Genomic DNA, 27306 nt, shown 5'->3' on the forward strand with positions numbered 1-27306 from the left:
TGTATTCTTGTTTTCAGAAAGAGGCATCAGAAGGTGAGATCATGTCATTTGCATTGTTTGATATACTCTTTCTTTATACTGCCAGGTTTAATCTGACTTGTGTACATCTTTAGAGATTCCTCCAACTTAACCAGTTTAGGCTGTTGTTCTAAATAAACATTACTCTGTGCCATCACCAAAAGCAGAAAAGCACCTGACAAAAAAGTGTAATAAGTGTAATATGTTTATGATTTTTTAAAAGTAAAGCAATGTCATATTTATGGAGCTGTAAATTCCAGAAGCTTTGATCCATCCACTCTATCTGCATCCTGTAACTAATGATAGGCCTACTTTTTTCTATGCGTCACTGGCATGTTTTAATTATTCTGTTAAGCTGCCTGCGTTCCTGTATCTTCCCCCTGGAGTGAATTCTGCAGTCTGACCACCAGTTGCCTATGCCACGGTCCTACACTGTTATGATAGAGTGCACCCATATGGTATTGCCCCTTCTCCTTTGTTTATCTTTCTCTTCCAATAAACAGATTCTAAATGTTGTAATCATTTTCCAGTTCCCCTTTTCCTATTTAGGTGACCCACCACTGCATACCATCAACCAGTTTAAGTATAGACTTCAGAACTGAATGCAGTGTTTCGGATAAAACCTTAGTTATGGTAAGATGATACTCATAATTTCTTAAGGCCTTACCCTGACAGTGTCCCTAGCAGTCCATTACTTTTATTGTCATTGTCCTGTTTCACTGTATAGCACAGCTCAGCTTGAGGGTAATTATAATGTGCTGTTTTTTTCTGCGCTATACCATTAATATTACTTTTATGAGTACGTAAAATATTCCTTGATGCACCCAAATCCAATCCTTCACTGATTTGCATTGAATTGTAATTGTTATCCGTATGCCAGCCTTACAAGTCATTAGTTATATTACATTAGTTATATTAGAGGTTATGTCCTGCGTCATTAATGATTATTTCAGTTTTGCTGTCATCTTCAGACAGATTGATCATTTGCCCCAGCCTTGACGTGTATCTGATACAGTGCTGGATCAGTTGGATTTTAGCACTAACCTTGGGAAACATCACTATTTGTTGGTTTCTTGCTTGTTCTAAATAAACATTACTCTGTGCCATCTAGCAACTAGCCAATTCCTTGTTAACCTCACTAATTTAGATTCCATTACCAATTTATTTTCCTACCAATCATCCATAAGGCTGGCTGTGGTTGAGATAGACTGTTTCCATAGCGATGTCCTTGGTAGTCTTGTTTGTGACCCAATCAAAGAACTGAATCAGGTTAGACTGAAAGGACCTCTGCTGAGTGAGCCCATTTTGCTTTCCAACTTGTAGAATGTATGCATTTAAAAAAGTTTGTCAAACTACCCCACTGAATTCTTTCTGTAACTTTTCTTGAAATGAAGGTAAAACTCGTCACACTTGGACGATTCACCAGTCTCTTAGGGGACTCACTACTGTTGTCAGCGGTTTACCCAGCACATCTTAAAGTGGTCTTAGCCCTTAGCTTATCCATTCAGACTGCAGTCTTTTGTTCCATGATTTTTTTTTTAAATTGTAAAAATGTAGTCCAAAAGTGAGGAGTGCACCAGGCTGCAAATAAATCTCACCAAATCTTCCACAGACTGTCCTTTATTAAGACAAACAGGTATAAAAATAGACAGGTAAGCGCTTTCGCGTTGGTATAACGCTTCTTTAGACCATTAAAAATGTATGAATAATGCATCCCTTTATATACGATATAAGATATCCCTCAAACCCTTTCTAGCCAGTAGACCCTTGAACCACTGAATTCTACACATTTATATTATGTATTCAATATACATGTTTTTAATATATATATAATATATGTTTTAATACATGTTTTAATATATGTCTATTTATATGTTTATGTGTGTTTTTACAAGTCTATTGTATGTGCTTTCATAAGCTTTGTATAATTTAGTAAGACATTTATACTCAGACTTGTTTGAATTTGCAAGCATCATTAACTACATTAATTACACCTTGTGGTCTTTAATCAATTAAGATGCAATGTACTATGGTATATAAAGGGATGCATTATTCATACATTTTTAAAGGTCTGAAGAAGCGTTATACCAACGCGAAAGCGCTTACCTGTCTATTTTTATACCTGTTTGTCTTAATAAAGGACAGTCTGTGGAAGATTTGGTGAGATTTATTTGCAGCCTGGTGCACTCCTCACTTTTGGACTACATTTTGACATTTTTCGTTTTGAGGGTGCTTTGCTTGTCAGGTAACTTTGTTTTTACCTAAATTGTAAAAAATTAACTTTCCAAAATAAATAGACTCCATAGTAAAATAGGAGAAGGAAAAAATAAACAGCACATTACATTACATGTGCTTAGTTAATATCAAGTCCTTTGCAGTGAAATAGTTGCCATAACAAGCTTTCCTGCTATGGAAGTGTTTTGCCCTTAATGTATCTCTGCTAAGTCAGTTCCCTATCTGTCTGCACCCGAGTGCTTGGTCTGTTCACTTCCCTAAAGAACATAAAGGTGAAACTGCTCCGTTGCTGCCACTTTACAAAAGCAAGTACTTATGCACGCCATATTAACATGGTGCTGGACCTTAGGTCTCTGTTTGCTGTTTTCACATTCCATACAGTGTTGTCTAATATATGAATGAACTCCAGATGAACTTAGTCTCACCGCACTACGCCTGTTTTAATAACAAGATTACCATAACATTATCATCATGGATTCACTACTCCTGCTGTGCAAATTAAACTTAGAAGTGCCACAAAAGATGATCTCTCACTTAGGTCATGAATGTCTAAATCTGAATTCCATGTTTCTGAGGAGCTACAATTACAGATTTTGTCGGTTAAGTGGCTGTGCAACTAAGTCTGAGAAGCTGAAAGAAATAGTTTCAGTAGCTATGCCATTGGGTCTGAAGATCCCCATCTGAGGGCTATCAGTGGCCACGCCATTAAGTCTGATGAGTCCCATCTGAGGGTTACTTGCTTCACCCTACCAGGAGACCCAAAAAGCTTGGACTGTGTCTTTTCCAAGTTAATAGTGAAGTTCTTGTTGGTGAACCAGTCCTGCAGATAGGCAATATCGCTTTCTAGGAGAATCATTGTAATTCCTGGGGATAATGAAGACTTAAGTACCTTGAAGTTATCTTCATAGGTTCATAGGTGTATACTAAGCTATAGATCAAGTTGACCATTAAAATCCCAGTTCCTGCACTTCCCACTACCTGCTGTCTCTGTCCATAAGGGTATGAAGAGCTAGATCAGGGGTGAATTTACATATCCAGCCTGGATTTAAAGGAAGTTATGGAGATCCATTGATGTTCTTCGTGTTTCACTGTTGCAGTCATTACATTTGGGTAATCTGCTGACAGGTTGCCCTCAGTCGGCCTGATAAGCAAAGTCTTGGGTCCTGCGTCAGTTGCTGTCCCTTCTTCCATGACGTCAGGTCATCAGGGTTATAAAACATGCAGCCGACGCCATTACATCAGTCTTTCTTGCCATGCGGTGGTAGAAGCAGAAGCAGTTCACAAGTGCCGGTCGGCCGACTCCTGAAATTTTCATTTTCGAGTTTCAGAACCGAAGTTTTCAACTTAAAGTAAGTACCCCATTGGGGAAACTTTTTCTTGCTCCTTACCTATGTCAGTAAAAGTTAATAATTGCATTACTTGTGGAAAGCAAATACCTCATAAAGATTTTCATTCGAACTGTATTCCTTGCCTAGGCCCTGACCACGACATACCTTGCTGTCGGGTTTGTGCTTTATTTAATCAGCGCACTATCTGTCGTTGGTACATTTTTGCCTCTAAATATTTCGGTTCTCGGTTTAATTATCCAGAAATGTCGTCGGTTAGCCATCCGACTACCGGAAATTACGAAAAAGCGCAAAGATAAAGACGGTGACAGGCAGTCGGGGTCCAAAACTGCCGACGATGCTTCTCCTAAGCCAGTCACCAGTTCACCGGTACTCAGTGAGGCGCTTTCACAGCCCCTGATACCTGCTACTTCTGATTCGCAGGCCTCTACTGAGACCCATTCGGACTCCGGTATGCCGCAAGATACTTCAACTATGGAACCCGCGGATGTCTCTACCTTGTATGGGTCCGGAGCTGCTGTGCAGGCACCAGCTTCTGAGGGTGTATTCAGGCCTACAAACTTGCATATTAAATCGACACTGGCTTCATTACTGAGGCCTAAATCTCGATCCATGTCTAAAAAACCGACGCCCAGGCCACATGCTCAGGCCCCTATGCCTAAAAAACAAATGATAAAAATGGCTGAAGATCTAATTACTCTAATCAGGGGTAGTCACCCCCCACCCCCACCCCCCCTTTCTAAGAGGCCTAGGGCTGAGCTTGATTATGAATCTTCTGATCAGGAATCTGTTTCTTCTGACTCTTCTAATGACCTGGATTTGTCCATGCCTACATATGAGGATTCTGATGCAGAGGACTCCATTCCCACTGCTTCCCCTCCTGAGGATTTTTCTTTTGGGGAAACATTACATACTTTAAGGGAGCATTTCCACTGGGAAAGCCAGGAATTTTCTGATTCAAAAAAAGAGGCTTAGGGATTTCCTTCTTCTTTCTCAGCATAGGCCTTTGGCTATACCTCCTGTATTAGACATTGTTGATTATGTGTTCTCGGACTCCAATTTGGCCCCTGATTCCCTGCCTCCAGCTCCTAGTAGACCTGACAGATACTACAGGGTTCCTGAGTCCCACATGTTCCTTTTCAAAAATCCGTTGCAGATCCAGAAACCATTTCTCAGGGGCCCCAAGGGCATTAAGACTTCTACTGCTAAAAATCCTACCCCTTCTGATAGAGACTCCAGGGTGCTGGATAGATGGGGTAAAAAGGTTTATACTTATGCAACCTTGGCAATCAGAGCTTTAAACTGCCAATTTCATATGTTAAAATACCAACAGCATATTATTGGACTGCTTAAACAGAAAATGATGTTGATTCCTGACTGCGTGGAAAATAAAGATTTACAGGATTTAATGCATTCTGCTGAACAAGTGGGAAAACATACTTTGCAATGTGGTTTTTGATTCTTTAGAGGCCTCTTGCAGGGCTGCTGTTACTGGGTCTGTGCTTAGAAGGCATGCTTGGCTTAAGGAGCAACCTCTGCCTGATCATGTTAATGCTAAATTGTTGGATGCTCCTTTAAATCAGGACCACCTGTTTGGCAATAAGGCTGAAGAAGTTCTTAAAAAGATGGAAGATAAAGCTAAATCTATGCAAACTGTTAAAGATTTCTTACAAGTGCAACCTCCAAGATTTAGTAGGCACTGGCCTACTAAGAATTGGTCCTTTCCAGTTCCTTCCAGGTATTCTCAAGCCAAACCCAAACACATCAAAAACCCCAGGTTTCAGTCCCAGGGGACTCTCAGAACTAAGCAGTGGGGGGCCTCCACTTCCAAATCTGGAAATAACAAGACACCCCCCTATGGTAAACAGTCTCAATGACTTCCTTTTAAAAATCCCAAGCACTTATCTTTCGACCGCCCATTTGGGGGGAAAGATTGCTCTTCATGCAAAAAACTGGGAACTCATAACCCAGGACAAATGGGTTTTAAATATAGTGTCCCAGGGATACAGATTTCATTTCCACACGTTGCCAACACCAAACAGGTGGCCACACCTGCCCCCAAATCAGTGGGCAGAGGCTCAAAAACAAGTTCTTTCCCTCTTAAGCATGGGGGATATTCAACCGATACCAGAAGAGGAAAAGGGACAAGGTTTCTATTCCAGGCATTTTCTGGTACCCATAAAAGACAAATCATGGCGTCCAGTACTGGACCTGTCTACTCTAAACACCTTTCTGTAGATTCCAAAATTCAAGATGCTGAATCTTCACCAATTACTTCCTATGCTAGACAAAGACGCCCGGTTGGCAACTCTAGATTTAAAAGAAGCATACTTGCACATCCCAATCAGGGAATCTTGCAGAAGATACCTACGCTTCAAAGCAGGCTACTTGCATTATCAGTTCTCTGCACTGCCCTTTGGCTTGTCTACTGCGCCCAGGGTATTCACAAAGTGCCTGGCTTCAGTTATTGCATTTTGCAGGCAAAGAAATATTCAGATATATCCATACTTAGACGATTGTCTAATTCAGGCAGAAAACCAGGGCATATTCTTAAATCATCTGGCTTTTGTAAAAAGGGTTCTAACTTGTCTGGGGTACACTATAAACAATAATAAATCACAGCTGGTACCCTATCAACAGATTACATTCCTGGGTGCAAGCTTGAATACAACTGCCCAGATGGCAATCCTCATGCCAGAAAAGCAAATTCATTTGGTAATTTGCTTCAAACAAGTGGCCACAAAAATCCTGCTATCTGCAAGACACATACTGCAAGCCTTGGGGTTCATGGCCTCCTGCATTCTTCTAATTCCATATGCAAGACTGCATATAAGGAAACTACAGTGGTATCTCAAAAGTCTATGGAGTCAACATTTTCACAGCCTGGAAACAATGATTCCTATCATACCTTGCTTATACCTGGAGTTCCTATGGTGGGCAGAGGCCTGCCACCAAAACAAGGGACTACCATTTACACTACCCCTGCCACCCAAACCCTAACTACAGATGCATCAGACTATGCATGGAGGGCTCACATGGCAGGGAAGTGCATTCAGGGCAAATGGAACCCAAATTAAATGCACCTACATATCAATTAAAAGGAAATGTTAGCTGTACAGAATGCTCTGACAGTTTTCAAGGACTACATTATTCCAGGACAACTAATGGTAAAGACAGTCAACACCACAGTTATTTGGTACATAAACAAGCAGGGGGGTACACATTTCTACCCCCTCTGCAGACTAGCCATGGCATTGTGGAACACAGCCTTGCCCTACCAAGTGCACCTACAAGCTCAATTCCTGCCAGGAAAAATGAATACACTGGCAGACGGACTAAGCAGAAATCTCATGGACCCACACAAATGGAAACTGGAACCACAGATTTTCAACATGTTGACAAGTGAATGGGGGAGCCCAGAAATAGATCTATTTTCCTCCCCCCAGAACTACCAGTTGGACAAGTTTTGCACAAGGACTCCCCACAAACAAGCCTGGAAAGTGGATGCTCTGTCCTTCAGCTGGAAAAACCTATCAGTCTATGCCTTTCCCCCTCTGCCTCTGCTCTCCAGAGTTCTACTAAAAGTCAAGCAGGACAAACCAAGGATGATTTTGATTGCTCCAGACTGGCCGCGCTAGCACTGGTACCCCCTCCTGCGCAGTATGTCGCACATATCTCCATGGCACCTGCCTCAGACCCCTTCCCTGCTGCCTCAGCAGGAGAACCAAATTCTCCACCCTCAGCTTCCAACATTGAACCTTGCAGCCTGGCTAATCACTTAAATTCACCCTTATCATCCCTCAGCAAACCTGTGATGGATGTCATCTTGGAAGCAAGGAGACCTAGTACTAGAAAATCTTATGCTGACAAATGGAAAAGATTCTGTGCCTGGAACCAATCTTTAGGGATGAGCACAGCAGCACCCAATTTACCTCAGATTTTGCAATACTTAACTGAGATGCTTCACAAGGGCTTGTCTTTTTCCTTCATTAAAATCCATGCCTCAGCTATTTCAGCTCATTATAACACAGAACCTCACCTCTTCTCTCATCCTCTGCTCAAGCAATATCTCAGAGGGGCAAAAAACTTGAAACCACCCAGAAGAGCTCCTACCCTTGCCTGGGACCTTAACTTTGTTTTGGAGAAACTCACTCTACCTCCTTTGGAGCCAGTTGCTACTGCAGAGTTAAATTTTCTGTCTTGGAAAACAGCCTTCCTTTTAGCAATCACTTCAGCTAGAAGGATATCTGAATTACAGGCCCTTATGGCAGTGGAGCCTTTCATCATCTTTCATGCAGACAGGGTATCTCTCAGGACCAATCCATCCTTCATGCCTAAGGTGGATTCCAGTGTGGCTCTTAATCAATCCATTCATTTGCTAACCTTCTTTCCCAATCCACAGAACAAAGGGGAATGGATTTTGCATTCCTTGGATGTGCACAGACAACTTAGATTCTACTTGGACACGACTAAATCTCGAAGAAAATCTGAACAATTGCATTTGCTGCAGGGGCAGAGTGGAAGGCTATTTCAAAGCAAACCATTTCTAAATGGATAAGCCATTGTATTCATTTCTGCTATAAGCACCATGGAAAACCTATCCCCCAGGGGATCAGATCTCATTCCACCAGGGCTGCATCTACCTCTACAGCCTTTCTCAGAGGCGTGCCTACCAGGGACATCCCAGAAGCTGCTACCTGGAATTCTGTACATACTTTCACCAAGCAGTATCATTTACCAATTTTCTCTAAATCCAGCTGGCTTTACCACTGCTGTCTTGCAGGACCTTGTAGCTGGCCCTAATGCTGTTTAAACTCCTCCTCCCAACCATAGCTTTGGGAATCTACCCAAATGTAATGACTGCAACAGTGAACCACGCAGAACATAGTACAGTTGAGTACACTTACCATAAATGTAGATGTTCGAGTGTATTCACTGTTGCAGTCCTGGTTACCCTCCCTCCAGCCCCATAGTTTTTTCTGGCTATACCTCTACTTTCCTTTAATATGCTTAAAAGCCTTTTTAGTGTGTTTGCTTTTTGTTGGAGGTATACTTTTGTGTTTTTATGTTTATGTGCTCCCCATTAGGGGGGCACCTGACATCTGGGTCAAGAAAAACTGATGTAATGGCGTCGGCTGCATGTTTTATACCCCTGATGACCTGACATCATGGAAGAAGGGACAGCAACCGACGCAGGACCCAAGACTTTGTTAATAAGGCCAACTGAGGGCAACCTGCCAGCAGATTACCCAAATGTAATGACTGCAACAGTGAATAGACTCGAACATCTACATTTATGGTAAGTGTACACAACTGTACTTTCAGTAGAGAGAGGGAGCTTATTCCATAGATAGTAGATCCTTTAGGAAGAGATATCTATCCTGCCAAGAAATTCTGTTAACGTTATAAAGTAGATTTAGATTTCTACAATGGTTACTGGTTGCACTTCTTGTTTTATGACTGTGTAAAAGGTCAAGGAAGACAGAGTTATTTGGATCCTTTTAAGGTAACCAGGGGGTCTGTAGGAGATGGATAGATTTATGAGGCTTTTAGATGTTTTTACAGCTTAGGAATCGCATACACAAGATTTTCTTGGTGAAGAGGTTTTGTGGTTTTTCTAGTGGAGCAATATGCTTGATAGATATATGCCAGACTTGACATAATATTTTATTCTATTATGGGTCTGATAATGTTAGAATAGAAAGGAACAGCAATGTCCCAAATACTTGAAGGACATGCCTTTTGTTATTATTTCTTTTGGGTAGAAGCATTTCCTAATGGCAGTATATACAATGGATATAAAACAAAAACAACACCACACCCCTGTTAAAATGCCAGGTTTTTGTGATATAGAAAAATGAGATCTTAATAAATAATTTCCTAATGGCAGTATATACAATGGGTATAAAACATGTACACACCCATGTTAAAATGCCAGGCTTTGTGATATAAAAAATTAGATCATAATAAATCATTTCGAAACTTTTCCCACCTTTAATGTGGCCTATAACCTGTACAATTCAATTGAAAAACAACTAAATCTGTTAGGGCAAAAATATAAAAAAATAAAAAATGTACAATAAGCTGGTTGCATAAGTGTGCACACCCTTAAACTAATACTTTGTTGAAGCACCTTTTGATTTAATTTCAGCATTCGGTCTTCTTGGGTGCACACCTGCCATCAATTAAAGAGACTCTGATTAACCCCAAATAAAGTTCAGCTGTCCTAGTAGTATTTTCCTGACATTTACTCAGTTGCCTGCTACAGCAAAAGCCATGGTTAACAGAGAGCTTGCAAAGCATCAAAGGGATCTCGTTGTTGAAAGGTATCAGCCATGAGAAGGGTACAAAAAAAATTACACAGCATTGAATATACCATGGAACACAGTGAAGACAGTCGTCAAAAAGTGGAAAAAATATGGGACAACAGTGACGTTGCAAAGAACTGGATGTCCCTCCAAAATTGATGAAAAGACAAGATGAAAACTGGTCAGGGAGGCTGCCAAGAGACCTACAGCAACACTAAAGGAGCTGCAGGAATTTCTGGCAAGTACTGGTTGTGTACTACATGTGACAACAATCTCCCGTATGCTGCATATGTTTGGGCTATGGGGTAGAGTTGCAAGACAGAAGCCTTTTCTTACACAGAAAAACATCCAGGCATAGCTAAAATTTGCAAAACAATACATTGTCTCCCAAAAGCATGTGGGAAAATGTGTTATGGTCTGATGAAACCAAGGTTGAACTTTTTGGCCAAAATTCCAAAAGGTACGTTTAGCTCAAAAACAACACTTCACATCACCAGTAGAACACCATCCCCACGGTGAAGCATGGTGGTGGCAGTATCATGCTTTGGGGTTGCCTTTCTTCAGCTGGAACTGGGGCTTTAGTTAAGGTGGAGGGAATTATGAACAGTTACAAATACCAGTCACTTTTGGCCCAAAAACTTCAGGCGTCTGCTAGAAAGCTGAAGGTGAAGAGGAATTTCACCTTTCAACATGGGAATGACCCCAGGCATACATCCAAATCAACAAATTGAATGGCTTCACCAGAAGAAAATTAAAGTTTTGGAATGACCCAGCCAGACCTAAATCCAATAGAAAATCTGTGGGGTGACATGAAGAGGGCTGTGCACAAGAGATGCTCTCACAATCTGACAGATTTGGAGCACTTTTGCAAGGAAGAGTGGGCAAATATTGCCAAGTCAAGATATGCCATGCTGATAGACTCCTACCCAAGAAGACTGAATATTTTTCTCCTAACAGATTATTTTGTTTTTCAATTGAATTGTACAGATTATAGGTCACATTAAAGGTGGGAAAGTTTTGAAATGATTTATTGTATTGTGGTCTCATTTTTATATCACAAAATCCTGGCATTTTAACAGGGGTTTATACACTTTTTATATCCACTGTATATGGTGGTCAGAATATAGATTTGTTGTCCACTAATGTACCTGAATCTCTTACAACAGTATCCATATTCTAGGTGCAGATGTGTTTGGAAACTATACTTCATTTCTTTGCATTGTGCTTAAGTTTTCAGTCATCAGCAAATTAGTTAGAGACCATTAAATATTGACTAGGCCATCAGTGAAGTATACGCCAAAGAGGAGTGGCCACAAAACAGAACCCTGTAGGATGAGTTACATCAGGTTTAATATTAAATTGGAGCAGTTTCTGAATACTGTTCGAGTGTGGGATAGTGCCAAAAGTTTTGGCTTGGCTAAATCCATGCATTTATTTACCTTCATGCAGTACTTCAGTAACTTTCTTAAACAGATCTTCCAGATTATGAGGCAGGATGTATCTTTCAGAAAGCCTAATCAGTTAGGATCAAAGGATTGTAAACTACTAGTACTATTGTTTTTGGGCTCCACAACAATACATTCCATTACTTTCCAAATGTTCCTGATAAGGCTAATTGGCTTATAGATCCCCAGTCAGTAGTAGGGCTGCCTCTGTGGAGGGGCACCATGATAGGTGCCCTCCAGGTTCAGGCACACCCCAGTGGAGAGAGAATAAGACTGAATATATTTAAGAATAAAGGGATAAGACAGTGTTTTATGCTAAGAAGGAGGTAGCCTGGTATGTTATCTGGTCCCACAGAGATAGTATTTCTGATTTTGTAGAGGGTTTTTAAGATTTGTTCTGAGGTAATTATAGATGTTCATCGTGTTTCACTGTTGCAGTCATTACACTTGGGTTATCTTGCTGGCAGGCTACCTCGCTGTCAATCCTGGTCCGGCGTCAGTTGCTGCCGCCTCTTCCCTGACGTCAGTGCGCCAGGGGTATAAAAGATGCAGCCGACGCCATTTTCTTCAGTCTTTCTTGCCGCACGGTGCCCGAAGCAAAAGCAGTTCACAACCGACTCCTGAGATTTTCGAAATTGAATTTCAGATTTGAAGTCTTCAAAAAAGCTAAGTGCCCCGTTGGGGAAACTTTTTCTTGCTCCAGACCGATGTCAGTAAAAGTTAACAATTATATTTCTTGTGAGAAGCAGATACCTGATAAGGATTTTCATTCTTACTGTGTTCCTTGCCTAGGCCCTGACCACGACTTTGCTAGTTGTCGGTTTTGCACTAGATTCAACCAACGCACTATTAAGCGTCGGTTCGATTTTGCTTTACAGTACTTTGGCCAAAGGTTTAACTATATAATGCCGTCGGAACAACCGACGACTGGAGTTTATAAAAAGCACAAGGACAAAGAAAAGGACAGGCATCTGAGGTCCAAAACCGACGAAGCCTCTTCTAGGCCAGTCACAGGTTTGCCGATGCTCAGTGAGGCGTTTTCGCAGCCACTGACACCCGCTACCTCAGAGCCACAGGCTGCCTCCCACTCCCACGTGGAGACAACTAGGCCTCTGGAAACGCAAGGTATTGGGCCTACGGAAAGTATTCCCTCAGATGGGTCCGGAGCCGCTGAGCAGGCATCGGCTTCTGAGGGTGTTTTCAGACCTTCACAGCTTACTATCAAAACCACTTCAGCAGCCAAGGCAAAGTCCAAAACACCTTTAAAGACAAAGAAACAAGTACAGCATTCACCTGGACAGTCATCCATGCCAAAGAAACAGATGTTTAAAATGGCTGAGGACCTTATTACTCTGATCAGGGGTTCCCATCCCCCTCCTGATAAAAGGCCTAGGCAATATACTGACTATGATTCCTCTGACCAGGTTTCTATTTCCTCTGATTCCTCTTCAGAACAGGGATATTCTCTTCCTCCCTATGAGGATTCTGACACTGAAGAATCTATCCCTTCAGCCTCTCCTCCTGAGGATTACTCTTTTGGGGAAACCCTGCACACCATGAGGGAGCATTTCCATTGGGAGAGCCAGGATTATTCAGAATCCAAGAAAAGGCTCAGGGACTTTTTTACTGCCTCAGCACAGGCAGGCCCCTTGCTATTTCCCCTGTACTAGATATTGTTGATGATGTATTTTCTGAATCCAGTTTGTCTCCTGATTCTTTACCCCCCTGCACCAGTTAAGCCAGATAGGTACTACAGGGTCCCAGACTCTCATAAATTTCTTTATAAAAACCCTGCTGCTGACCCAGAAGCAATTTCTCAGGGTCCCAAAGGGGTCAAGGCTTCCACTGCAAAAAACCCTGTTCCCTCTGATAGGGATTCTAGAGCACTGGACAGATGGGGGAAAAAAGTTTACACCTCTGCTACTTTAGCTGTAAGGGCTTTAAACTGCCAGTTTCACATGCTTAAATATGAACAATACTTAATGTCTTTGCTAAAACAGAAAATGCTTACAAGCTCAGAATGTTCCGAAAATAAGGAAGTGCAGGATTTATTGCATGCAGCTGAACAAGTGGGAAAGCATACTTTGCAATGTGGTTTTGATTCATTAGAGGCTTCTTGCAGAGCCGCAGTTACAGGTACTGTCATTCGAAGGCATGCTTGGTTAAAAGAACAAAGTTTACCTGATCATGTTAAAGCAAAATTGTTGGATGCTCCATTACAACATGTTACTTTGTTTGGTGTTAAGGCAGAAGAGGTGTTAAAGAAAATGGAGGATAAAGCAAAATCAATGCAGACAGTAAAGGATTTCTTACAGGTTCAGCCAGCCAGCTTTAGCAGGAACTGGCCTTCTAAAAATTGGTCCTTTCCAGTGTCAGACAGGCCACAAAGAGGCAGATACAGACGCCCAAGAGGCAGATCTCAGCCCCAAGGCTCATATAGACCTAAGCAATGGGGTGCTTCAGCCCCCAAAGGCGGAGAAGACAAATCATAACCTTATAGGAAACAATCCCAATGACTTTCCTCTACCAATGCCAAGCTCTTATCTTTTGGCAGCTCCCCTAGGGGGAAAACTAGCACTTTTCTCACAAAATTGGCACATGATCACCCAGGACAAATGGGTACTGAATATTGTTTCCCAAGGTTACAGGTTCCACTTTCACACCCTACCAAGGTCAAAAGGTATGCCAGACCTGCCACGCAATCAATGGGTAGAGGCACAAAAACAAATTTCTGCTCTCATGGACATGAGGGCTATTCAGAAAGTACCACAGCAAGAGCAGGGACAAGGATTTTACTCAAGACTTTTCTTGGTACCCAGAAAGGACAAAGCTTGGAGACCAATACTGGACCTGTCTACTCTAAATACTTTCTTGGATGTTCCAAAATTCAAAATGTTGACACTGCAGCAACTTCTACCCATGCTGGGCAAGAGGGCTTGGCTAGTTACCTTGGACCTCAAAGAGGCATACCTGCATGTCTCAATCAGACAGTCTTGCAGAAGATACCTCAGATTCATAGCTGGCTCAATGCATTACCAATTCTCTGCACTGCCCTTTGGCTTATCTACTGCGCCCAGGGTCTTCACAAAATGCCTGGCACCAGTAATTGCATTTTGCAGACAAAAAGGAATTCAAATATATCCCTACTTGGACAACTGCCTTATTCAAGCAGACAGCAAGGACATTCTACTAAAGCACCTGGCGTTTGTAAAAAGATTACTAATTTGCCTAGGGTAAACAGTAAATGAAAAGAAATCAAAACTAGTGCCCTCTCAAGAGATAATATTCCTGGGTGCAAGCTTAAATACAACTGCCCAGATGGCTTATCTCATGCCAGACAAACAAAGGCAACTGACTTATTACTTTCAAATGGTGGCAACAAAGACCCAGCTACCTGCAAGAAAAATTCTGCAGGATTTGGGCTTCATAGCATCCTGCATCCTGCTAATTCCATATGCAAGACTGCATATGAGGAAGTTACAATGGTATCGAAAAAGTGTTTGGACTCAACATTGCCACAGCCTGGAAACAATAATTACTCTCATTCCCTGCCTGCAACAAGAGTTTCAATGGTGGGCACTGGCCTGTCACCACAACAAGGGACAGCCTTTCACTTTATCCACAGCCAGGCAGACACTAACAACAGATGCACCGGATTATGTCTGGGGAGCACACATGGCAGGAAAATGTATACAGGGCAAGTGGCCCACAGACCAAATGCATCTTCATATGAATCAAAAAGAGATGCTAGCTGTCCAGAATACCCTGACAGCCTTCAAGGATCTACTACATCCAGGACAACTATTACTAAAGATGGACAATACTACAGTCATGTGGTACATAAACAAGCAAGAGGGCACTCATTCCTACCCCCTGTGCAGGCAAGCCATGACTTTGTGGAACACAGCACTGGCCTATCAAGTACATCTGCAGGCACAATTCCTGCCAGGAAAGAAAAATACTCTGGCAGACGAACTAAGCAGAAACCTCATGGACCCTCACGAGTGGAAACTAGATCCACAAGTCTTCAGCATGATAACAAAGAAATGGGGATGCCCAGACAAAGATCTATTTGCCTCCCCTCACAACTGCCAACTACAGAGATTCTGCACAAGGACTTATCACTCACAAGCATGGAAGGTGGATGCTTTGTCATTCAGCTGGAAAAGCCTAACAGTTTATGCCTATCCACCACTACCTCTACTCCCCAAGGTACTCCTAAAAGTCAGACAAGAGAAGCCAAAAATGATTCTGATTGCCCCAGACTGGCCACGCCAGCACTGGTACCCAATCCTAAAGAACTTGTCTCAAGGGCCAGCCTGGACTTTACCTCAAATTCCTCATCTGCTGACCCAACAAAACAATCAGATCCTGCACAGCCAACTCAGAACTTTAAATCTGGCTGCATGGCGAATAATATAGCCACTCAGAGCACACCTCTCTCTAAAGCAGTTATGGATGTCATTTTGGAAGCCAGGAGGCCCAGCACCAGGAAATCTTATGCAGAAAAATGGAAGAGATTCTGTGCTTGGAACCAGGCATAAGGGCTTGAACCGCTTGTTCCTAATATTCCTCAGATTTTACAATACCTAACTGAGATGCTGGACAAAGGCCTATCCTTCTCATCAATTAAGATCCATGCCTCTGCCATATCAGCTCATTACAATACGGAACCTCCTATTTTCTCTCATCCACTACTAAGACAGTACCTCAGAGGGGCAAAAAACATAAGACCCCCCAAGGAGACCACCAATACCAACATGGGACCTCAACTTTGTCTTGGAAAAGCTCACACTGCCTCCTTTTGAGCCAGCCAATACAGCTGAGATAAAATTCTTATCATGGAAAACTGCTCTGCTCCTAGCAATAACTTCAGCAAGAAGAGTCTCAGAGTTACAGGCATTAATGGCAGTGGAACCTTTTATCATTTTTCATCCAGACAGGGTTTCTCTAAGGACAAACCCGACATTTATGCCAAAGGTAGTATCTAGTGTGGCTCTTAACCAAACCATTCATTTACCAACCTTTTATCCAAATCCCCAGAATAAAGGGGAGAGACTTCTGCACTCTTTGGACATACACAGGCAGCTACGCTTCTGCTTGGACAAAACAAAGGCTTTCAGAAAAACTGAGCAACTTTTTGTGGCATACGCTGCAGGATCACAAGAAAAGGCTATTTCAAAGCAGACTATTTCAAAATGGATAGGACACTGCATTCGTTTCTGCTATGCACAGCATGGCAAATCAGTGCCTAAGAATATTAGGCCACATTCTACCAAGGCAGCAGCCACTTCAGCAGCCTTTCTTAGAGGAGTACCAAACAAGGAAATTTTGGAGGCTGCAACTTGGAGTTCAGTGCACACTTTTACCAAGCACTACCACCTACCTCTTTACTCTAAATCCAGAGCTGGCTTTGCCACTGCAGTTCTGCAGGGCCTCATAGCCACTCCTAATCCTATTTAGGCCCAGCCGCCCAACCTCAGCTTTGAGATTCAACCCCAGTGTAATGACTGCAACAGTGAAACACGATGAACACAATACAGTTGTGTACCTACCATAAATGTAGATGTTCGAGTGTATTCATTGTTGCAGTCCAGGTTACCCTCCCACCATCCCCCTTTCATTGCTGGGACTTATCTGTACTTTTCTATTCTATACAACCTATGTGGTGTATTTGCTTGTAGAGGAAGGTAACGTTTATGTTAGTGCATGCTTTTTTATTTGCAAATTTTTAGCCTACCCTTTTGGGGGCACCTGACATCTGGGGCAAGAAAAACTGAAGAAATTGGCGTCGGCTGCATCTTTTATACCCCTGGCGCACTGACGTCAGGGAAGAGGTGACAGCAACCGATGCCGGACCAGGACTTTGGAATTCAGGCTGACTGCAGGGTAGCCTGCCAGTGGGATAGCCCAAGTGTAATGACGGCAACAGTGAATGCACTCGAACATCTACATTTATGGTAGGTACCCAACTGTACTATAGTGGTATGCACTAAAAAGAATAGTGAAGGAATAAGTAGGCAAAAGTTTAAACTACTTTTATCAACTAATATGCTGACAAGGTTAAAAAAAGCTTTGCAGTCATCTGTGTGTGTGAAGTATTTCATTTGTACTTGGCTTTGCACATGCTGATTTTATACTGAGTTCTTTGTTTGCATTTATGAGTTCACTTGTAGTGTAGAATTTTCTTGTTTAAACTTCTGGCATTGACCAGTGCCACATAAAAATGGACCTGACTGGGATTTGTTAGGTTGGTAGGTGTAGAAGACTGCCTATGTCTAAAAGAGGATCTACATGGGGTAGAGAATGGCTTAGCCAATATGTGGAAGCCTTAAGGGGAAGGATGAAGGCCGACCCTAGTAAGTCAAGGAGAAAATGTTTGCTTTCCTCCTCCTAGCTAATGCATATCGTATCCCCCCTAGAATGACAGAAGTTATTGAGTCAGTTGTTGTTCATCTGTTTTGTGTTTGTATTTTGGTATTGGTCATAATAACAGCAGGATACTTTTCAGGACGAGTTTATTTCCAGCCTCTGAAATGTGCATTGAGAACTCAACGTTTGTCATTTTTCATATATTCCAAGTGGGCACATCTAAGATCATTTGTAAACATGGCAGCAAGGAGTAGGCTGTATGCATATATGGGATGTAAGGATTTGCATGCCTTGGTGACATCACAAATTCTGGCACGTGAGAAACAAATCACTGCCACTGTATCTTTGGTCAGCCTAGTGAGGGGTGCATCAGTGTGTGTTACTACACAGTCAGTATGAGTAGGACATTTTTGTAAGTGTTAGCATGTGGAGGCCCCCCTTAAAGGCCGAGGTATATAGCCTTGGTGGCAGGTAAAAGTGATGCGAGTGCTTTATCTTCTAGAGGTGTTGTGAGTTTAGGGGATGAGGTATGTGTGTTTTGCTAAGATTTGTGTCTTGATGCATTTATTACAAGGCTTAGGAAGAGATTTTGTTTGTACTTCAGTATACAGTGACCTAGTGCTTCAGTTTTGCTGTGGTGATACAGAGGTATGGTGAGCTCTGAAAACCAGGTGACATGAGAGGTCTGCCTCAGTTTAAATAGATATATGCACCTCTCAAAAGAAGGGTTAGTGTTAAGTAAAAACAATGTCAGTGACACGTGGCAGTTGTTACACTGCCTCAAGGTATCTAATACCAATAGGCTGAAAAAAAAGATGACTTGGGTAGACTGTGATTTCATGGTGTCCAGAAAGTTAATGGGGAGAGGGGTTTTGTACAAATGGGTTCTAGTCCACTTGTGATAACTGATCTGATGGGGGAAAGGTTCAGTATTAATGGTTCAGAATGTTTTGTCAGTTGGACCATAGTAATAGTAGTTTGGGTGTGATACAGACCGGACCAAGGTGATGATATTAGCCGTAATGGTACATGCACTGGCACTGCAAATCTATAGTAAGTCTATGTAGGGGTGCAACTAATTTGGTAGATAAAACAAGTACTATTCCCAAAGTGTCGAAAGACAGAGCATGACACTATACAAACAATACGACATTAGCTGTGTAGTCTAACAAAATATACCCTTGTACCACAAATGAGTCTATATATATATGAATGACAATGACCTAGAAAACCAAATACCATACACAACGTATGTCAAGGCAGAGCCAGATACTATGTACAAAATGTGACAAAGCAGATACTGTATGTGACAAGGCAGAGTCGGATACTATATACAAAGTGTGACAAAGCAGATACTGTATGTGACAAGGCAGAGTCGGATACTATATACAAAGCGTGACAAGACAGATACTATATACAAAGTGTGATAAGGCAGATACTATATGTGACAAAGCAAATACTACATACAAAGTGTAACAAGGCAGAACCAGATACTATATACAAAGTGTGACAAGGAAGAATTAGATGATGTACACAAAGTGTGACAAGGCAGATGCTATATGTGACAAGGCAGGTACTATATGCAAAGTGTGACAAGGCAGAGCCAGACACTATGTACAAAGTGTAACAAGGCAGAGTCAGATATTATATACAAAGTGTTACAAAGCAGAGCCTGATGCCATATACAAAGTGTGAATAGGCAGATACTATATACAAAATGCGACTAGGCAGATAGTATATATGACAAGGCAGGTTCTATATACAAAGTGTGACCAGGCAGATACTATACACAAAGTTTGATAAGGTAGAACGATGCAGGATACAGGCATGGCAGCCACAAGACTACCATGAGAAGTACCAAGGTGCCAGCACAGGCAAAGATGATGCAGGATATAAACACTGCTGCCATGACAGTAGCAAGAACAGGAGTGCAAGTTAAAAGTGATCTAATAAGGTGAAAGTAATGCAGGATAGAGGCACAGTACTAAAGGAGTATCGGGAACAGTGCAGCAATTCAAAAGCAAAACCACTACTGAGTGTGTGTGTGTATCTTTCGGCTTTTCCTGGTTAGGGGTCACCACAGCGGAGCTCTGGTCCACTAATGATTGGCAGTAGATTTTTACGTACCGAGTTGCCAGCTCAACCTTCAACAAAGGTACGCCCATTCACGCACGTCTCCACACAGAAGATGCTCTAGCTGAGAATCGAACAGGACAACGTCTTACTGTGAGGCGACAACTCTACCGCAGCACCACCACCGCAGTACAAAAGCAAAACCACTACTACTACGGGCAAAAATGACAGGATACATGCACACACAAATGCCACAAGACTAGTAAGTGTGGTACAGTAATTCTAATGTGGAATAAATGAGCAGCATTGGTGTCACAAAACCTTGCGAGCACAATAAAGCATTTTAAAAGTGATAGAAAGACATTACAAAAGTTTGCTAGAACAGTTGATATGAAAAATGATGTACTTGCCCCAGATGACTTTGCACATGCAACAAGTGATACAAGCTCCAGCACTGGTGCCACTGTAATCAAGTGGTACAGTAAATCAACTGAGGACCAGTACAGTAATTAACTAGTAGTACACAGGCCACAGTTATTTGTACTTACTTCTGAGCTGTTATGTTATGCACAGCTGTTTAAGGTATTTAACAAGTACAAGTGACATAGTTATGCTGACTTGCAAGCTAGTGTCTGCTGCACAGCTGTTCTGTTTAAGGGGCAAGACTGCATACCATGTGGAGTAGGACAAAGACAACAGCTGCCCACGGGCTATTGCATGGCGTGGCCATGCATGATTTACAGTGTATTACAGCCTAGCATGAGCAAATTCAAAGATGCACAATGCAGCAAAATTTAAACCAAAGAGAAACAAGTGAACAGCCAGTAAAAGTTGGTGGCACTAACAAGTCTACTGCAAATAAACAATCAAAACACTACAGGTTTCTTTTCTCAAACAAGAGGAAACAATTCTGAATATTAGCTTAAAAAGTTAAACAAGAGTCCGTTCTTGTTGTTGGAGGAATCAGATTTCTGGTCAGTTATCTGCACAAAGAAGTAAAACTCCAAGTTTGCTGAGTAAAAGATTAAAGAGTGTGAGTTTTACCCCATTTTTAAGTGGGGTAGATGGAATTGTGTAAGTACTATGTTTCACATATATGGTTTTGTGTGCTGTATAGTCCTGCAGCCGCATTGTCCAGAACTAGAGGTCACCACTGTCTTCATATGCAGCAGAGAGTTGAATTCCTTGGAATTTAACAAACAGAAGCAGGTTCAGGAAAACTGTGCTAGTGAGCATCTCTGTTTGATTGTAAGAAGGCCGTCATTAAAAAGCCAGACACGTGCATTGTGCAAAATCTGGCTCTGAAACCTTGCTGTTGGCTTGCTCATCCCCTGCATTTATTTAAACCGTAGACTGTTCAGGAAGTCACTTTTTAAGGTATATAACTGTGCTACAGGGTAACAAAGTGATCCTGTTCAAAGTCTGGGTCATAGTGTAATATGATATAGTTTCTTTGGCTCTTGTGTACCATACTGCCACTAATACTAAAATTAGTGCAAGCAGTATCGGTACTCTCAATATTAAGCAGATTTATCATACGTCTCTTAGGTTGGTGAGTATTTTAAGGGAGAGACTTTACCTAATGATACTTTTTGTGCGTATTGTTAGTAGCCAGTAAATGGGGAAAAAGAGGGAATAGTGTTGTCAAATTATCATAAGGGGCAGGCACAACAGAATGGGTGGGAGGGAAAACAATTAGGCTCTTAGCCTTAGCTCTGAGCTGATTGGCCTGGAACTGCCTTAATTCAAAGACAAGTCCTGAAGTAGCCTGACATATATTCATTACATAAGAGTGAAACTAGGGTTTAATACAAATCGGGTACAAAGCAAAATGCAGTACAACTGTGTACTAGAATTACTAATATGGGCTTAAAGACTTAGCTAAAGCAGACGCAGACTGTTAAAATTAATTTAAAAATCAGTTCAAGAAATGAAAATACTCATCTGTCTGCATGTAATGGAACTATTACAATGCAACAGTAATTTAAAAGATCACAGCAAACAGCAACTTTGGAATTCTCAGTCATTTCAATAATAAATAAATAATTTTGTCAAATTATATGTTTGGCGCATTTCTAATCCTTTCTGTTTGTAGACTGTGCATTTTGACACAGGTGTAACCTGTACTTTTTTCTGTTTTGATGCACTGCTTCACTCACCAGATACATCAAGCACTGTTGAGACATTTCGGATTTTGACAAGGCACATATTTGAGTACTACTCTAGAAATCGGAGTCAGATCATGGTCAAATGGGGTAATGGATCGGACCCTCTGATGCACAGCCATTCCAGTGTCCCATTACTTGGCTATTTCTCCCCAGTTACCATAAACACTATTCAAACCTCTTAGTGTGCATACCATTTTCTGCTTTACTTATACGATGATTACAGATATTTGGATTTAATTTAAAACTTTTATTTCAAATTTCATAGCACAAACACATTTGCTAAACAAAGCAATACAGACTCACAATGAAAATAGATTTGGCATTAAATCTTCTCTGCCCTTGAAACACATTTATTGAAATGAACAGTGATACCCACATTCAAAGAAAATGCATCTGGCCAGTGGTGGATTAAGTTTGTCTTTGGGCTGTTTTCAAATCATATGCCCCTTGCACACATTTTTATGACCATGCAAACAGGCATGAGTTCTATGATTCACCTTCCTGATTGTATTAAATTATATTCTTTGTATAATACAGCACCACTTGTTAGAACATGTTTTAAAGTTGTAGTTTTGAAATTTTTCTAGTAGGCAATTAAACAAAACCTATGAACCAATGACAAAACTGCCCATTTCAGAACATTTCACCATAAAAGGCCACTCAAACTTCTGTCATTACAGTCCAGCAATATCAGTCAGTATGCACAGTCTCTGCAGAAGTAAGTCACCTGAATAATTCCACATTAAAGAGATCCATAACTAATGAAGAGGTTTCTGCTAGCAAACAACTTTATATTTCAGTGTTTCTTCTACAAATTCAGTGCCTGCTTTCTGTGAAGAATAAATTGCTTATGTTACATTAAACAAATGGTAAGCTGGTAATATTGCAATAGGGAATGGATGGCAAACTGATAATAAATTCATAGTTACTAGGTATCTCATCCAAAGGAGGATGTACTCAGGAATGCAACACCCCACCCTCCTTAAAGTACAGCACAGTATCAGCAATAGTAGAACTCACAGCCTTCTGGCATCAAAAGCAAGTATGCTACCTGTTGTGCCAACATTGCTTGTCAGTTTTGTAGCACAGTAGTGATACCATTTGTAAGCAAAACAGTTGCACATTTTAAATAGACTTGGCATGAGCAGCAGTAAGCTTCTGTTCTCTTGAAGCCCACAATTCTTTGAAAATACACCTGAAACTCAATTCCTTGAAAATGCACCTGAAAACGTAATTGCTTTAGCAGCTCAGTAGTTGGGCTAGAGGATTTAGGCTCTTGTTTCCTGTAACTAAGGTACAGGGTTTGGGCCTGAGCAAATTACTAACCATCTGTTTTCCCTGACTAAAGCATTACACACACACACACACACACACACACACACACACACACACACACACACACACTGTCTCTTTCTCTTTCTCTCACTCTCATACCTCTTACTTGTCCATTGAAGCAGGAATGTTTTCTTGTATTCAAATTCCGCATGTGGAATGGAAGACATAAACAAATTGTATTCATATTCCACACGTGGAACAGAAGACGTAAACCATCAGCAGGTCTGTGCGACGATAATGGCAAATAAACAGATGCAACAGGTGTTGCAACCAGATGCTGAAAAAACACGTAGTTTTTTTTTTTAATTAAAAAAATTAATGCGACAGTCCCCAGCCTGCAGGGAGAGCCCCTCCCAGCCTGTTGGCCCTAGGTGACTGCATTGGTTGCCCGGTGTTGGATCTGGATCTGCTAGAAATATAGTGCTACTTTCAGTTAGACCTACTACTCATTGCAGCAATGTGTGCCCATAAGGTGGTTGCTGCTTTAATGCATGTGAGAGTCAGTGGTGCACTAGACTTTTATACATCTTCCATAAAGAAATCTGCAAACACTAATTAGCTGCAAGCATGTAGTTAAAGCGTCTTGTATATTATCATTACACGTATTTACCTCACATATCAATTTATATTTTACTGTGAGAAAATAAAAAGAATTCTAAAGCACTTTGCATCATTTTGTGCAAATGCATGCACAGTTTGCTGTACTTTTGGCAGTGTTTTAAAGAACATGCAGCTGAGACATTTTTAGGTATAGCACTGTGGTGGCAGATGCAAGGGCTGCTACCATTTCAAGTGACCAGAGTGGCACATCTTTCGTAGAAACAAACATTTTGTAGGACAAACCATATCCATAACTAGTGCAAAGGAGAGGACTTTGATTTTAACAAAATAAAGGCTCAGTCTTGTGGAATTTGACTCATTTTTTTCATGTAATATTAAGGTGCTTCATATAAGTTCATAGATTCATAGGTTGGTACTGGGCTATCTGCCCGAAGGCATATATTAGCCCACCACGTTGTGCGGTATTCACCGCCCCTTTAGTAGTTCCCTAGACCCTTGTACTAGCAGCTAGTACCCTTGGTCCCTATCTAGTAGTGCTGTTGGTGTGATCCCCGGTGTGAACTTTCTGTTACCCATCCACTCATCAAGGTTCCTCTTGAAGAGTGATAGTGAGGGGCTCTGTCTTATGTAGATCGGGACCCTGTTCCATAGTAAGGGAAGTCTCTGCGAAGGGAATCTATCCCTCCAGCATGTTCTATTCATTATTGTGTTGAGGTTTATATCCCTAGTGCGTGTAGCTCGAGTAGATTTGGTTTTGCTAAGATGGAGCATGTTCAACAATTCTGGGTTGGACATGGTTCTATATGTTAGACAGAGATCACCTCTGAGAAAGCGGTATGCAACAGAGAACAGTCTTAGCTTTTTCAATCGTGCTGCATAGGGCAACTGTTTGAGGCCAGTAATCCTCTTGGTTAGGTACCTCTATGGTCTCTCCAGCTGCTGGAGATGTCTAGCCAGGTACATTCCAATTGGTGCATTGTACTCAATAATGGGTCTGATGAGGAAAGAGTAGAGGGGCACCACTGCATCCTTAGATCTTGATGCGAACCCTTTCGTGATCAGATGGGTCACATAGAAGGATTTTCTAACCACTTTGGCAACATGGTTATCAAAGGAAAGCTGACTATCTACTTGGGTCCCTAGATCCCTTATTTCTTCTTCAGATTTCAGGGGATTACCTCCTATGTTGTAGTTTGCAGGTACTCTGTTTTTTTCAAAGGGGATTACTTCACATTTTTTTGCATTTAGCTGTAATATAATTTATATGTAATATAATTGTTTAATGCAGCTATTACAAGAAATTTAGGAAACTTTTTTTGTCTTAAATATTAGGCAGTTTGCCATTTTTTTATATTTTTTGCAAGACATAACTGCCCAAGGGCAGGTGGTAACTCTGGGAGATGCAAAAGGGAGAGTTGCAAAGGTGGCAATAAAAAGCAACTAACAACCAGAAAAAAAAATCACTACCATATACCAGTCAAAATAAATTCATCAGGATTCATTCAGATGATGTCGGTTTATATGTGAAGGATCCATCCTCAACCCCTTTTTGCATTTTGCACATGGGGTTGGGGTGTCTCTTCAGCAGTGACAATCATCTCAAGCCAAGGTTTACAACCACCAGGTGGCTAGCCCTGCCTCGGTAGTTTATCCATACCACTCACTTGCACACGTGGCCAATTTAGAGTGTCCAGTCCATCTACTGCATGTCTTTGGAATGTGGGAGGAAACCCAAACAACCACCGGGAGGACATGCAGACTCCACACAGAAGGCACCCCAGCCAAGAATCTTAAGAAAACCTCTTGCTGTGAGGCGACAATGCTAACTGTTGCACCACAGCAGCTGCCAATTATATGTTTTGGAGGAAAGTGTTCAATCATTTCTTTATCATCTATTTTCCTGTGTTTTGACTGATAATTGGTGGTGATTTTTTTTGTTCTGATTGTTAGATACTGAGTATTGCTAAAGCTCTTACCTTAAATGATTTCATTTTTTTTTGTCTGGCTGGTAGTGACTCATCTCAATATCTATGTAAAAGGAGTGCTAAGATGGAAAAACAAGTTGTTTCTTTGCTGAACCATGATAACTCTAAGATTGTGCAAATTTACCTTATAACCCCCCTCCTAAAAAGCACTAAAAATACATTTATCCAAAAGCAGAAAAGTGAAATTTTAATGTAGTAATACTGCTATCCACACTTAACACAGGAGTAAGATGACTGCACTGACAACGCTGACCCAGTTGTCTTTATGTAAATAATCTACACCCCATCAGGCTTCAACTGAAATGTTACTATACTGCATAATAACTTCACATATTTTATCATATATATTTATTTTTCCCAATTTTAATTTTTTAATTTTATGTTTATGAACTCTGTACTACTGACTTGTATATTGTATACTTTTGTGTTCTTTTTGCTGTTGGGTCTCTGCAGTTTCTGATGGTTGTTTTATCAAACTGTAGTGATCTGATATGTTTTCTTTAACTGTTTTGGGTCGTGTGTGAAAGCAGACAGGCGCACAGTCATCAGAAGACTAATATAGCCTTGTTCGTAGAGCTGCAGCAAACAAGATGTTATGGTGGATATTTTTAATGTTCATCATCTACTCTCTGATAGGGAAAGACCATGTTACTAGTTATTGACTTACTTGTGTGTCAGACTGGCAGTCTACAGTCAAATTATTTCCCTGTATTTTAATTGGTGTTCAGACTAATCAGATTTCCCTTTAGAAAGGATGCTCATGGATTGTTTTTTATATGTTTCATATCAGTGTCGAAAACATACATTAATTTAATGAAGGATTCCGTACGTTAGGTAATGGCCTTTCTTGGTATGTTGTATGAGCACTTCATTGTTTGGAATCTCTCTCTCTCTCTACAAGTCCTTCCAAAGATGTCACTGATTTTACAGAATTATTTTTGCTTTGTTAGATGATTGTCTGACAACAGTGTTTCCATGTTGTTGCACTTCAAAGAAAGCAACATGCACAAAACAAAAAAAAAAAAATAGGTGATGCATAGATCACAGCATTTAGCCAGAATATATCAGATAAATGATAGTACGTGTGAGAAATCCATAATTCAGAATGAAGAGAGTCAGATGTTGTTTTTAATGTCATTGTATCAGAGTAAAGTGTCAGTAACTTATTCTGGCATGTCACAAATTCTGACATGCCAGAATAAGTTAGCCTCACTAACTTAGCATCTTTTGTGACATACAGCCCAGTTTCCAGCAGACAAAACACATGTTAAACAGTATAACCCATCTTCCATTCTGTTTAGTGTGAATGCCTTTATTTAATGTCTAATAACCTGGTAAAACCTGAAGCATGCCAGTTCCTGTTTTTTGTTTGTGACCCAAATGCTTGTTTTTGTGAAGGAGTTGTTCATGTAGTGCGCGTTTCATACTCTGTGTGCAGACTGAAACTCATTAATAACATT

General features: G+C 41.1%; 1 protein-coding gene across 1 annotated transcript in view; it reads left to right on the forward strand.

The window, feature by feature from the left end:
- PLCL2 (phospholipase C like 2) overlaps positions 1–27306 on the forward strand; it is a 1801981-nt gene that overhangs the window by 1644612 nt on the left and 130063 nt on the right. The gene's annotated exons all lie outside the window — the stretch shown is intronic.

The sequence above is a fragment of the Protopterus annectens genome, chromosome 3.part1 (genome assembly GCF_019279795.1).
Source record: "Protopterus annectens isolate FY-2018-M chromosome 3.part1, PAN1.0, whole genome shotgun sequence".
Taxonomy (NCBI): Eukaryota; Metazoa; Chordata; order Ceratodontiformes; family Protopteridae; genus Protopterus; species Protopterus annectens.